A 13251-nucleotide genomic window follows, 5' to 3' on the forward strand; every position below is an offset into this window, starting at 1 on the left:
GCAGCAACAGACTTTAGTGCTGTAGTGTGTGTAGTGTGGGTGGGATTACACAGTGACAGCTGGGTGAGATCATTACGATTCGGGAAAGGGGGACAAGAAGGGGGAGAACTCGAGAATCGGGGGAGGGGAGGGGACAGGGAATAATGGGTGTTGGGGCAGAGGGGTGGGAGGCTTTTATAGTGACATTCTTTTCTCTGAGGAATGCATGCACACTTACATGTTGGAAAAGTTCAAAAGGAGCAATAATCTAGATGCAGAATAACACCAACCCTCTTCAAATCCCAACATGCTCTAGCTGTCCTTTTGCATTTATGTTAACATGCATGGTGGACCTGCAGCAAGAGAGCACGAGGACAGTTCAGGATGAGAGGAGTAGTTGATATGTGGGATATACGTATGAGGAGTGGAGAAGAGGGGTGGCTTTGGGGGGGAGAGGAAGAAGGGTGACTCAGAGGCTTCCAGTAAGAGGTCTGACTCAGCTTCTGGAAGCCCCCTGACCCAGGCTGGAGACAATATGTGGGCAATAATCTGTGTTTTCACTTTAGTGGAAAAAAGAGAGACCCAAAATGTCATGGAAAACAAAAAGATTGCAGCAAGGGAGTATTTACGCTAACCGACAGTTAGAGGTGGAAATGTGTGTATAAACTGTCGGCATTGTGAATAATGCACAATGTTTGGGTTCTTCTTATGTGTTTTGAAGACATGCTTTTGTGACTGGAGAGAAAAAAAAAGAAAAAGATCCTCAGACACTTTTGTCAGCAGCAGCAACAGGCCTCAGATCAGTTTTAAGGATCCTCTGACTTCGAGAAAATATGAGTATTTGAGTCACACCCATTTGCACTGAGCATATGATTCCCACCTCACCCTCCCTATTAAAAGCACACTATTCGCCATTCATTCATGTACACATTGTTTGATTCAGTCACTCCCACAGCTCGGCTGTTTCTTTGAAGTGATCCATCTTTCTGCTCTGAAAGGGGATCACTTTCTTCCACAGCAACAGCAGCCGTGTAATGACGGGAACCGCTGAAGTGATGCTCCATTATGAGTCAGTCTGGCAGACAGCTGATATGTAAATGAACGCCAACTTTTACAGCATTTTGAAGGTTTCTTTTGTGCTATTTGTTCTTTGTTTTTGGCTGTTATTTAGCAAAACAACGGGGAAATTGCAGGTGTTTGATTACGTAATTGATGACTAAAGCTCGAACGTCACTCGTCATCTGCGTGTGCTCTCTCCTGCTGTTAAGAACAGATCTGAACACATGAAGAGGCATCAAACCAAGCGAGAGGAACTGTTGCTTGCCAGTTCAGCACCCATCCTTTCATACCCCGAATCTTTTGTGTTTAGTGTTTTCCTTATCTGGTTTGGTTTGTGTTCTCACTGCTAGAAAACTGCACCGCATTTCGCCACCAGGAAAAGTCCACCAGCAAATCGCACCTTTAGTGAGAATCAACTTTCCACTTGACTCAAGTTGCTTGAACTTAAAAATATCTGTGAAACAAGACTGCAATTTTGAAGAACAAATTGGATCTGCCTGCTCTCTTCGCGTGGGACTCCTGTGAGGGTTGCTGGTGATGGATGATGGGAGGGCAGAGGACCTGTTTCCTGGACGTGGCCTTAGCTTCCATGTCACACATACAGATATCCTCTGAGGATGGGAGGAACACGCATACGCACACATTCACATGCACAACACAACCCTCCATATTATTCTCTCTGGAGAGAAAAACCTTACAGTCCTGACACTGACCTACATCTGCTCAGTATGAAAGATGGGAGATGAAAGACGAAAGGTTAGATAGATAGAAGGTCAAATGTCAGTTCATTAGAACTTTTTTCTTTCTATATCAAAGACTTTTTATGTGCCTGACGTCTCTGTGCATACGTTTAGAACATTTTAAGTCACATCGTGTTACAGCACAGCAAGCCTATAAAATATGATCAGTACCTGCGAAAAGGCATCGGCCAGGTGGACCCTTTCACCCAACCCTCCTCAGACTAAATGTTCTGCCAAAAACTACAAACTTGCTTCCAATAAATCCATGGAAAACATGTGCATCACTGCACAGAAAATTCCAACCTTAACCTCAGTTATACTGTGGTGCACTGACGGCCAACACGCTCTTAAGAGTGTGTTTCGTCATCTTTGAAGAAAGATGTTTTGTTCAATTTGGGTGATGTAACTCGTTTTCATTATGGAGGAGCTCTTTCTTTAAGATACCAATTCTGAAAGACATGTTCTTGGTCTCTTGTGTGAGGATAATACAAAAAAAAAAAGCTTTGAAAATACAACTTTTTCTTTCCATTGTGGGATTTATTGTTTGGATTATGGGTCACTAAAAACAAAACCTGTTAATAACACTCTAGTTGCACACTATTTCATTGCCAAGTGGACAATGAAAATGCTGCCGTCACAGCCATGCGCAGCACTTCGTATGTGGGTGAGATTTGGACAGAATTTTGTGACAACAGAAAAAAAAACTTTTGTTTTTTAAGATATTCTTTTCCATGTCCATGTCTTTACTGTTCATTTGGAAGGTGAAGGTCTGACTGTGGTTTCCAGAGTTCATGCACCAGTTCACATCTCACTCTGTCTCCTTGCCTCTGTTGGTCTCAATTATCCCTCCTCTCATGACCCTATTTACTGTCTAATTAAAGGTGACAACCCATGAAAAGTAAATATTTAAACTGAGTCAGTGAAACACATATTCAAGTAGCGGTCTTTTTTTAAAGACACAGCGTAGGCTTTCGTTCAGCTCTATATCCGTATGAAGTGCCCACTCTGCAGCTTCCCAGTCCTCCCAATAAAGTGTTAAACCCAGTAGATGTCTGAGGTGGGATGTGAGCTGCCCACGCTCTTACTAAAAACAAAAGTAAAGATACATCTGGGAGCGAGCACAGTCTGTGAGTGTTTTGATTTACTTCTGTAATTTCACTGTAGCTCCGGTGGTTTTACTGTAAACCACTCCTACACTGTCTGCAGATGTGGCACTGGATTTAGTGGGAGGGAATGTATGTGTGTGTGTGTGTGTGTGTGTGTGTGTGTGTGTGTGTGTGTGTGTGTGTGTGTGTGTGTGTGTGTGTGTGTGTGTGTGTGGGTGTGTGGGTGTGTGTGTGTTCTGCTACATGTCCAAACCAAATTGGATTCTTTCGAAGGAATTCCACAAGTGTTTTCAAAGCAAACTGACTTCACTCTTCACAAGGGTTAATCAATCACTCTTTTGCAGGACAATTGAAAACACAGCAAAATGTGTTTTCTGACTAAAATTCTGCACTCGTTAGTGGTCTAAACAATAAAATCCGATGACATGCCGCAGACCTCTGATGAGTCCTGTTGAGAGAAAATTTCAGAGTGCAGCAAGGCCTGATGCAAGGAACGGAAGATATGTTAATAATGGATCGTGTGACTAAATGTATGTGAACACCAACTCTGCAGGTCCCCTCAGGTCTCGAGAGTCTCAGCATCTTTCAGCTCACTGTTTCGGTTCACTCTCACAGCTTTCATCACTGTTGTTTTCAGATGTCTAAACAGCAAGCTGTCCAGCGTTGAACAGCAGACTAGCTAATAAACAAAATGGAGCATTTAGCAGCTCAAAAGCCAAAACATTTCTATAAGGAGCTGGTGGAGACCAAAAATTTGAGCTAAAATTCTGGTGAAGATTGGACTTGCCTTTGTTCTCCAGGTGCTCAGGAACACAGATGCCAATGTCGCTCTAAAGCTGCTGGATGCTAACAACTTCTGCATATCAACTTGGAAGTTAGTAACATATCAGTGCTGTGTTTACAACCTGTTTCTGCTGCTCTCAGAGGGCCAAAAAACAGTTAATACTCTCTCTATATATACATATATATGCATATAGTGTATATATACAGTATATAGAGAGAGTATGTGACATCAGTCAACAGCCACATTTCGTAAGTAACACAACCTCTTTCTATGTCCCTCATGTTCAAAACAGTGAAGTGTTGAAACAGGTCAGTGAAACAACTTTGCCTCAGACTTTGGTCACAGTTTAATCAGAAAAATGAAAACTTCCTGCCTGGTTGTGGCTACAATTTGCAATGTTTTTCAAACTCTGGGTCACACAAACTTTGTTTTCAAGATTCAGTAAAACGTTAACCTCCTCCCTACAATTTCACAAGGCCATTTATTAAAAATAGAAAAGAAAAGATACAATACAGAGCTTCCATCTGCAAAGCTGTCATTGCCTTGCTTCCAAAAATACAGTGACTTAATGCATAATAACACTGTATATTAATGGTTGTTGTACCATAGCTATGGAAGATATTATTGGCTTGCATATTGTTCATGATAATTTATAATCCAGACCAGAGTTCAAACAAGGTTATAGGCAACATTTCAGTCATAAACTGTCTGTAAACATAACCGCTGTGAGCTCAATAGCTTCAAAAAAACTTACCTCCTGACTCTGTACTGTTTTTCTTATGATTCTTGCGCTATTTGTCTATACGTGTTCTAAAGCACCTTGACCAGTCCCTACAGCGTCCATCAATGTAACCCCCATCTTTACATTTTAACAGAGTCCAGCAGCTGGTCGCATTCCTTTCAGTCCTCGACATAATAAGATGGATACGACATCTATATTCATCTCACTGACCAAATGTCAACAATCAACAACAAATGAGAGGGATGCCAAGGAATCTGAAGGCATCCTGGACTTTCTATTCATGCAGTCAAGGATCAGTGAAAAACAAACTTGTTTTCACCCAGGAGCTGTATTGTTTCTCCACATGTGTTGTTTTGCTGATGAATTCGGCGTCCAGTCGAGCGCTGAGTGTTTGTGGTGGCCTCTAGGTGCAGGTGCACAATCAAACCCAAGGGAAGGAAATGGAGGGGAGGGGTTTGAATGTGACACAAACAGGAAACAAGCTTTGTGCTCCCTTCTGCTCAGCAGTGCACACGAAAGGTTTATTCCAAACTTCTCCCCTGTGCATGCTATTTTGTAGGCTTATCTAACACAATGTGTTTTGCCAGGAGCTTACATAACAAGAGCTGTTGAAAGATATTAACCTACTAAATTCACCTCCATCATTCTGAAATCTTTTTAAGTCTCATTGATCACAGTTTTTATCTTCTCACAGACCTCTATGTGAGAACAGATCTGAGTCAGAACTTAATGGGAGGTCTGGGCAAAATGCCAGTGGAAGTTCAGGAAATGCTTCTTGATTCAAAAAAGTGATGCCAAAACAAGTCTCTTTTTTTAGCATATTCACCTTTGAACATGCTAAAAAAAGCATTCGTAAAATATAGGACAACTGTCCTCTTTGTCTCAGTATTGGGGACAGACCAGACAAGTCTTTCTGTATTTGCTCTCAGCCAGAACACATTAAAAAGGGTCGTTTGAACCCAAAACAAGCAAATACTGAGTCTAAGCAGTAAAAGTGTTAGCACCAGGCAGCCGGCAAGAGTGTGAAAAATCCAGGCAATGTGAACCACTGGGGGAGAAAAAAGGCAATAAGGTGACAAAAGAGAAAAGTGTAGGACATATGATAAAGTGACAGAGAGTCTTTTGGGAAAACATTTATAACAAACCTCAGAGCAATAAAGCTCAGCACTCGAAATTAGGCACGTTCTGAACGACAGTTTTATTCATTTGCTCAGCAAAAAACTGAACTTACTCTTAAGGAATAAAGAAATGTCGCTGCCAAAGCATTCAAAGTTTTAATGATTGCCCTAAAATGTCCAATGCTGTCCTTCACACTATGAAGTTTGTTGTCTGGCCAGGCTGCAACAGTATGTAGGTCTGTATATGTAGCAGGGTGTGTTTTCCTTGTGTGTGTGTGTGTCTGAGGGATGTCCTACACGGTGTGGGAACAGGTCCTACCCCTACACCGGAAAGACATTTGGAACAACAGGAGTGTTGGGGAGAGGGGAGGGAGACGGGGGGGCTTTCAGGGAAAGAAGGAAACGAAAGGAGAACACCCTCGACTTTTCATTCTCACAACAAAACCCCTCCCTCTGCCCCTTCCCCACGCTGCCCCCTTCTCCTCCCCCAACAAGTGCCAAGTGTCCCTCCTCAACAATAAGTGCACTGCAGCACGACACAACAACAAATAGTGCGTCACTAACGAGTCACGGCAAACATTCCTGCCTGTCTGTGTCTTCATGCTGTCCTCTCACTCCCGTCACTTCGTCTCAGACTTGAGAAACGTGTTTTGGGGCAGACAGTTTGTTACGGGAGGGGTCGTCTGTTTGCTTAGCTCTAATTTTTCCTCCAGTTTGGAGGATTTGCTGACTGACTCTGGCACAATCCAGCTATCATAGGATTTCTTAAAATTGCTTTTGTCTCATTTTGGCCTGGAGGATGATTTGTGCAATCGTCTGAAGTAACTGATAGGAGGAACTTTGAGACAGTTTGTGGGTTAAGCAGTTGTGCATTTGAGTGTAACAAATGTTTTTGAAGTGATTATTTTAGAATAGTCACAAATCTTGTGGAGACATTGCAGCTCTGAGATGTCAAGTTTTCAGGAATGGGAAAAAACAAAATTCCAGCCACACTGCCAATTGTTTCTGGGTTTATGCAACTTGATTTTAAAAGTGTGTCATGAGATTGAAAATGGCTGCAGTTCTTGGATGAGTGAGTGATCCTTCAGCAGGATTTTCGTGATTTTCCTATGAATATCAGCAGATATATTTTGTTGTTTTCACATAACAACAATGATTTGTGACCTGAATCTGGGCTACAAACAGCTCCTCTGTAAACATCGGCGCCAAAATTGAGGGTGGAGTTTGCTTGTTTTTAGAGTGAAGTGCCACTCCAGCTCCTCTCATGGGAGTGATTCATTCCTGAAGCAAATGAGAGACAGAGAGAGACATAGAGGGGGGGGGATACAACAAAATGCGAGAAAGCCTACACAGTAGTTTCCATAAGGTATTTGAGAGGTGAGATAAACACAAATTTTAATTAGCAAAATCAGATTTTTTTAAATCATAAAGTCAAGTTTCTCCAAAATGACACATATGTCAAACACCTCAGTGTCTAAAATTCTTCTGATGTGAGCAAAAGAGGAAGTCAGGTGACGCTGTTGTAGAGCGACAAAGTCAGATATCCTGGGTCAAACATCCAGAAACAAAAACAGCAAATATAATTTTTTTTCTCAGGCTCTGGCCAACTAAACCATAGTTAAAAGTTAAAGGACTTCCTGCCAGTTAGCTTCTATGTGACAAGAGAAAATTTTAGCGTTAGCCGGTTTTGTTCCCAAACCCTTTTGTGATGAAGGAAAAAAAAAATCTTTTCCTCAACACACGATACACATCCGAGCTTGTCTCACAAAATTTTTGGCCGTGTTCAAACACAAGCAGTGACGCTTTAAAGCGGCTGGCTTCACAACAGCATCTAATCACTCCTCAGCGTGATGCGTAGCAGTTTTCTGTAAACTGTGCAAGAGATGTAATGAGGAGGACAAATGCGCCGACATGTTTCCTGTGAATGAGCTCATTTAATGAATACTTCTTATATTAGAGTAAAACTCAATTACAGTATAAGGCCTAAAAATGAGACAGTTAGACAACAATAGCTGATTCATATCTAACTCACTTAATGACCAGGTTGCAGTTTGACCCTCTGACCCCGGTTTTTGTCCCTGACTCTCAATCGTGGCCTCCTAATTAGTTCAACTTTACAACTGGCTCTTTCATACATCCATCAGACTGCCTGTCTTCCCAGGGTCACCGTTGTTTTTTAAAAAGACAAGACAGTAAGGAGCTGTTGTACTGGTTTTGCTAGTTTAGCTGGCAACAAAGGAGTCCCTGAAATCCAGGCATAGTCAAGATCTTTGTGCATCTGCACATTAGAGCTGGTAAAGGATACAAATAACTACGTAGAAACTGATAAATCTGTTACTGTGCAACACAGAGTGAATGTTTCTTCATTTCAGTTTTGCATACTGCTTATTAACTGTGGCAGTGAATTGGTTGTAAAAAAAAAAAAAAAAAAAAAAAAAGACTGAATAGGTGATGAAAACTACTAAGGTAATATTACCACATTCTGCTTTAGGCACACACTGTGTCCACTGTGTCAGCACATTAAATATTATGATCACATTTTCAGCATCATGCTGTTTTTGTTTGATATTCCTGGGATGAAAAATCGCCGCCACTCCAACAGCTTCTGGTGAGTGCACTGTATAACCTCAGATAATCCAGTTAGATGTCGCATGGGAGAAGATCACAGGGAGAGAGCAGACATTAGTTTTGGGTGCAGCACATGATTTGTAACGAATTTCCTGTTTTTGAACTCACGAACTAGCCTGTCGTCTGTTTTTTAAGGCCCATAAGCAAGAGGAAAGTTTGAAATGTTTGAAAACTAACAAAGCGCCAAGTTGTGCTGGCACGTTGTGCGCAGGACAGTGAAGCTACCGTGCCCTGTGCGTGTCATCGATCACGTGGTGTGCTGTAGCCGACTGTAAATGTGTACAACAAACATGTCAAAGTCCAGCTTAGAGAGTGACGTGATGTGCAGTGTCTATCGTTTCATATAGTACGTAGAGCACTTGCTGTTATGACTAAGACAGAAGCAGTGACTCAGATGATGTTTTGCTACGAAATCTTTAACAATGTTAAATCACCCGAAGCAGCAGGGTCAAGTGGTTTGGCGGTGAGTCAGGCCACCAGCTGCTGGCAGCCATTGTCTCTGGGGACTGACCTTTGTCACAGTGATGGAGAGGAAGACTTGAAACAAGAGCAAAACAGTCTACAGCTGAAAGCGTGACATTGTGTCAGAGGAGCAGTGTGTGGAAGAGAGCAAAATGATCCATGTAACTTGTTAAGGATTCAAGTGCCTGCATGCATGCATGTTTTTAGATTTAAAAGCGTGTTCTTACGCTTTTGAGCTTGTTTAAGTGCATGTGATCAAAGTGTTAAATCATGGAAAAATTGAATTCAGACAAAGGCTGTGGTGTGATTTCCTCGTGCACTTGTTTTGGAAGGTTTTGGAAGAGAATCACCACTCTTGCATGACTGTTCATAGAGCTGAACATTGCAAAAAGAAAGCACTGAAGACCAAGACCTCCTGACTTGTGAGCAGGCTTCTCCCTCTTCTTTCTTTCCGAGTTGATAGAAAAAACATTGGAAGATAACCACCGGTCGCTTCCTCTCATCCCTTCCCATCCTTCCTTCTGTGCACTTTCCCTTCCGTCAGTCCTCACTGTGAGTGCTGAGGTCGCAGATGTTGCCCGTCTTTGTTTTCTCAGAGTGATCTGTGATTTATAGGTTGGTAAGGAGGAGAGGAAATTTAAAGTAACTGTCTGAAGACAGTTGGGATTTGAGCCGATGGAGTTTGCAAAAGTTCCAAAGTCAAAGTCAAATACAGTGTGCTAGAAATCAAGAAAACATGGTGTTATCTTAAAGGTATCCTTTTCAGAGTGGACATGTGGCAATAGCCAGAAAAACACAGGTGTAACTTGTAACATAAACGATGGCTGCATTCCACTCAGTCTTGCCTCTTTGCGGCCCTGGTATTGTGAACTCACTGGGACACTTCAATGGAGCTGAGCCATCGTTAATGTTCGTGTTTCCGCCTGTGCTTTACCTGCCATGAGTGAACGAATGAATGAATGTATGTGATGATTAAAAAACACATTTAACGGCTCATGTTTTCTTGGTCATGAATTACAGCTGAGAATGCGACAGCACGTGGTACTTTGTAGTCATTTCTTTAAGGCCACTACAAATTTAGTCTGTGAAACACTCAATTTCTGATTTGTGGGCAGATTATTCCTCTGTGCTGCTGTACTGCAGAGAACTGTGTGTAGGCTCTTAAATTGAGTCTGTCAAGCTACCTCTTATAAAGTAGCCATGATTGTGTCTAAGCACTGAGAAATAATCAAGTAGCCTACTTTGGTACCATACGTTTTAACAATTTTGTCGGTGAGAAACATATTAATATAAATGGTTCTTTCTTTATTGTCAACCAGCCAAATGTTTTCAAATGTGCAGGATCATGATGTGTATGTAAATGGGTTTCTAATATCACCATTATCAGTTTATTTTGGGCCTTTCATAGTTTGCTTTTGAGGTGTTAATGCGGTGTAGGCTACCAGGAGCTCAAAATGACTATGAATTAGAGCTTGTGTCTGTTGGTCTGTCGGCCTCCCTCAGGCTGAGCTGCATAAATTTGGTGAGTCCTTAACTTCTTATCTTGCATCATCATCAGGCAAAAAAATATCCAGTACTTATGACAAAAACTTGCAGAACCACTGACCTTCCCATCAGTCTCAGCTGTAGTTCGTGCTTTATGATATTAGCAAATATTAGCATGCTAACACATTACACTAGTGAACATGGAAAACTACATGCCTGCTAAACATCACTATGCTAGCACTGCTGTAGTATGTTAGCATGCTGTGATTGAGCTGCTAGCTGGGCTTACTTTTAATCTTATTTCCCAAAGTGTGTGAGAGCCAGCAACACCTGCAAAGAGACAAGACCAGATCCAAGACAAGACTGAATGGCTGGCAAGCAGGAGAGGATGAGCAGTTGGTCTGTTTTCTGTTGGACGGTGGAGTAAAGATACTGTAGTGAGCCCTGCTGCTTCTTGTCTTTTTTCTTATCTTTGATGAATGATTTCATTTGAACTTCTGATGTTAAATTTTGTCATCCAGTCTCTGATTCTTATCACCTCTTCTTGTGTCTTATTATGTTGCTGCTTCTCTTTCGACGGGTGAACTAAAAAAAGCAGCTATGACTCAATGTGACTCACACCTCAATCACTTTCCTGTGAACGTGGGCACGCACACATTAACACACGCACACACTAACACAAACACTAACACACACACACACGCAAACAAAGACTCGAAGGTGTCCCTAAGCAAAGGTAGCAGCTGGTCCCAGCATCACGTTGCATGTTTTAGGAGAGAAATATCAAATATCTGAAAAGATCCCCGAAAGATTTGAAGAGGTGCCTCTGGAGATGGAGCGCACACACACACACACACACACACACACACACACACACACACACACACACACACACACACACACACACTGACTGTGAATAGACTGGTGTGTCTTACGACTTAATGCACCTCGTATTTGCCAGGGATGGTGAGAGTCCACCTAATGAATGGCTGGCCAAGCTCTGGCCTCCCTCCCTCACAAACGCGCACACGCACCCACACAAACATGCACTCCCCCGACTCCACAGGATCAAATGTCCTGAGCTGCTCTTTGTTGAGTTTTGTTAAAAATGCCATGATATTTAAGCTAAATGCTAAAAAGGCCCGGAGCAAAGAAAAACAGCAGCTTGTTAATTGTCTGCGTTGTTTCTGGTTTAATGTCTACCTATAGACCTCCACCCTCAGACAGCCTCTCTAAACTTCTCTCTGTCTGAGACTCTGGCCTTTCTCCACAGCCCCATTTTTTTCTCTCTCTGTTCTTATGCAACCAGCTCATAAATAGAAAATGGATGTGTCACTCAATTACTGTATTTATACTGGAAATGGACTAAAGGCTCAGGCCAAGGTTTATAGCCGAGCCCACACATAGTTTTAAGCCTTCTTCCATTAACTTTATTTTTGCTGCAGTATCAAAACACGGTGACTCATTGATCTGGGCTGCACAGGTAGATAACGCGCTGGGCTTTTTTTGTTCTTTTTTTTAATGTTTGTTTAGCAACTCAAAAATCAATAGATCTCCATCAAATGCCTCATGAAACCTGGACCTGACACGTGTGCAAGCATGAGCAAATGTGCCAGCACATATAGGATAAGACACAAAGGTGAGGAAGGAAGGAAGGAAGGAAGGAAGGATGGGAAAAGATTGTCCATTTTTTCCAAGAGGGAAGGAGGCTTGGCTTTCTGTTTTCTTTTCTTTACATGTTCAGTTGAACGTTAAGCCAAGCGTTGCTGAAACGATAAGAAGCAAAGGCCTTTTAGGTTTGTCTGTCCAGCTGTGTGCTGTGTTTTTTGTTGTTTTAGCTGCTGCTGGAGTTAAATCGGTCCCAATACTCCATCTCTTCCTGGTCTGCACTGTTTGCCTTATCCAGGTGGTTCCTGTTCTTTAGCTTGTGTTCTACCAGTTTCACAGTCCCTGGTACTGCTCTCAGAGAACCCACCAAGAATTCTCAGGACCTGCGTACTGGTCTATGTTGGATTGTTGTTTCTAGCATTAATAGAAGATTCATTTTGGTAAAGTCAAAGGACAGCAAACAATTGTATTCAGTGAGATGAGCATGTTGCAACTTAAGTGAATATGTCTATAGAAAAACATGTATCTGCACAGCTAATAACCTTATAGGTGATCATTCATTTGATTAAAATACATAACTTTCTCAGTTTTTGTAGTTTTGGTTCAAAGGTTACTGTTTACTTATTAGCTTCCTGATTCTGTGGTTGCAACGACAGTGTTAGCCACAGCTTTACAACAGTGTCCAAGAGGGCGAGCAACACGACCAGTCTGACAAACAGATGGTTAAATATCAAGTGTAACATAATTAAACCACCAATGTGAAAGTGAGAACTAATGAACCCAAAATATGCATCATATCTCTCCCTTGCATCCTAAAGCTACAAGCACGCAACTGTGGTACTTCAAAGTGAAACCAGGAAGTTGCTCTGCAATATCTAAAATGACTTTGGGAATAACTTTGAAATGTTTGCTTTTTATTTCCAAGTAGGTAACAGTAAACAGGCAAATATATTTTATCTCTTCTGTAGTTGCATTATAGAATCCAGATTTCAAAAAAGCATTCTGTTTTTGTTTACTTTTTACACAACTTTTGTGAAATTGGGCTTGTAAGTAATTGTATATTTGTAATTAGAAATGCTTATTTGCATTGAGCATCAGAATTTCCCAGCAAATGGGTCCTGATGGGCAGAAACAATTAATTCCTTGCATGTGAACGCAATGTAAACATTCAAATTAGTTTAGCTTGAGCGTTGAAAAGAAAGAAAAAAACACTTAAAAGACTTTTCCATCCCAAATGACAAGACGGTAATCCTCTCAGCGTGGGATCCAGGCTCATTAAAACACACCACCACTCTCATCATGAGAGGGCTCGTCACCAGCTGAACTGTGACCCATTTTGGGTGTGACCCCTTCGCTTAAGAAACCAGGCTGCAGAGTCTATTATTCAACATCCTGGGAACTAAACCTAAAAACAGCCCTCCTCTCATGTGCAAGCCAAGCAGAGTTTGAATAAGCAGCTGGATAAAAGCCCTTATGTGTTCTTTCAACAGTTTAATGGACCAAAGTCTCTCTCTCTTGAGCTGCAGCATTACAGCACATT

Source organism: Chaetodon trifascialis, chromosome 20, assembly GCF_039877785.1.
Source record: "Chaetodon trifascialis isolate fChaTrf1 chromosome 20, fChaTrf1.hap1, whole genome shotgun sequence".
NCBI lineage: Eukaryota > Metazoa > Chordata > Actinopteri > Chaetodontiformes > Chaetodontidae > Chaetodon > Chaetodon trifascialis.